At 42.0% G+C, this 2500-nt stretch overlaps 1 protein-coding gene across 1 annotated transcript in view; it reads right to left on the bottom strand.

The window, feature by feature from the left end:
- Positions 1 to 2500, bottom strand: part of LOC113819777 (monocarboxylate transporter 12) — a 15574-nt gene that overhangs the window by 674 nt on the left and 12400 nt on the right. The window lies entirely within an intron of this gene.

Here is a 2500-nt window from a genome sequence, read left to right as displayed (position 1 = left end):
TTTTGAATAAACTGAATTGAAGTTTTGAGAAGGGATACCGCTTATCAATTTTGTATGCGGGGTTAAATGGCCATAGGTGGTTATGTTATCTTTCCTTGTTACTGGATGAGCTGTTTTATTTAGTTTAATTGACAAAACTCCAATTATACGTTGTTTTCTAATTCAGCTGCTATTAGAGAGAACAAAGAAATGATAGAATATCCTACTTTCAACAATAACAGTCTCCAATTTAGTAGTGGTACATAACCATTTTAACCATTTACTAATGTAGTTGAAGTGGCAAGCAAACTACTATCAATTACTAATTTAATGACAGGACGCAAGATTACGGCATAGAAGGGTGAGCAGATGTTTTTAGATTGTTTGACGTGTTAGGGACTGCCCACCCTGTAATTTGCCTTCTACACATCATATACTGTATAGGCAATGGATAACCTGCCTGAGAAGATGAGGGTAGTTTGAGGGTCGAATTGGCCATTCGCCCTCAGACTACTCTCCCACTCCCCAGGCTGCTGGCAGGCACTCCACCGCCAGCAGTCAAGAAAGCATCAAGGGTTGTTTAATGGTTAGAGCATATAAATGTGTTAAGCATCAAGCATGTGATGAAAAGGGTAAAAATAATTTAACGATTAGGATAAAATGTTTTTCAAGTCAAATGGTATTAAGAAAGTAAAGACGTAAAGAGAATATCTGTGTGGAAGGGAGAGGAACATTTTATAAGTAAAACTGGAAAAGGTGCCATTATGAAAGTCAACAAGTAATACGGGTAGAGATAGGTGTCAGAGAAATAGGAGGAAAATAATCTGGGGAATGATATAAGGGAACAGGGGAAGGTGGAAAGGTATCAGGGATAATGTCAGGAGGGGAGGGGTTTGGAGGACACTGTTGTGACAGAAGGGAGTCACATGAGCATCCAGGTAGGAGTGGTAAGGATAAAGGGGAAAGAAGAGGGAGTGGTGGTACACGTGGAGGAGAGGATGGGGTGTTTTGGGGAGAGAGGGGAAACTTGAGGAGTATCAGCAAATACTTTAAATGCATAGTGAATAGTAATAGAAGGTCTGAAAGATGGATGAGAGAGTGAAGCATTCTCTTGGGTTATGTTTAGGAAGTTTTTTTTTATGTCAAGAATTTCTGGAGGGGAGTTGGGTGGGGAAGTCTGAGAAACAAAGGTTTTCTTGTGAGGAGCAGAGGAAGAGGTGGGTGTAGGAGAGTAAAGTAGGAGAATATGGGGTGGAATATTTAGATGCCTCTTACGATAGATAAGTGAGAAAGAGTAGGGGTTGGCATCGAGGAAGTGACATATGAGTACTGGATTTAGAATTGCTACCTAAGATTCGAGCTTATATGTAGGACAACTATAAATTATTTATGGGAGCCTCCACAATTGGCAAACGTGTATAACTGAGCAGGGCAATTTGAACGTTCATGGCCAGGTTGGGCACCCAGAGGGCAGCAGGCTGTAGAGTTACAGCATTTAGTTGGGTGTTTAAAACGCCAACATTTCTGCACTAGCGGGGAAGGACACTCCACCAATATATACTTCATGGAGAAGGTCGTCTCAGCGGAAGCTAATCTTGTTATAGATGGGTACGGTCCAGTTCAGTAATATTTACGAATTTGCTTTAGCTCGGGCCTTTTCTCAGGAGTGGCCCGGCCAATGGAGATGGGAAACTGTTTCGGTACAAGTATGAAGAGAGGAGGGAGATTCGGCAGGAATAGCTTTGCCAGTGAGGTCAGTCAGGGTAGATAGAGCACCAGCTTGGCACTCAGATGTAACTGTAAGAAGGCATGAACGATCGGAACGAAATGAAACGCATACTTGTTTTAGAGACATTGTTAGTAGAGAAGGGTATTGTCGGATTAAAGGGTTGTACGGGGAACACAAAGAATCGATCCCAATTAGCTCGACCAAAAAGAGTGCTTAAAAGGTTTGCAGAGGTGGAATCAGTAGAAGGACGGAGGCGGGAGGAAGGTGTGGTGGTATGGAGTGAGGCAGTACTGTGGGGAGGACAATAAGGTTGAAGAGTAGCAATGAAGGAGAAGGTGGTAGACAATGAAGAAGACTGTGTAGCAGATGGAGTGGAGGATGTAGGGAGGGGAAGATGCATATTCTGAAGCTTGAATAATGATCAGTGTGGATGATTCGGAAAAGATAGAGTTGTTAGTAAACATCGAGGAGAGTGCATTTGTCAGATTTGTGGTAAAAGGAAAGGCAAGGCTTGGTAAACCAGAGAAATCAAATTTAGATAGGCTAGTTCATGAAGGGGCAAGTTTTAATGTCCCTAACATGGGTAAAAATGGTGAGCCTAAAATAAGTGGGGAAAGAAACAATTTGCCCCTCAGGGTTCCCAAAAGAGACAAAGGTTCACCAAGGGAATACAATTTTATAAGTAGAGAATGATTTCATAGATTGTTTTTTTCTTTTATACACACACACACACACTCTGCCTCGGTACTGCTGCTTATCCAATTTGTAGCCTCTACCTCCATAGTTGGCAAG

This window comes from Penaeus vannamei, chromosome 4 (genome assembly GCF_042767895.1).
Source record: "Penaeus vannamei isolate JL-2024 chromosome 4, ASM4276789v1, whole genome shotgun sequence".
NCBI lineage: Eukaryota > Metazoa > Arthropoda > Malacostraca > Decapoda > Penaeidae > Penaeus > Penaeus vannamei.
The sequence above is the reverse complement of the archived record's forward strand: the minus strand, read 5'-3'. Positions and strand labels throughout refer to the sequence as shown.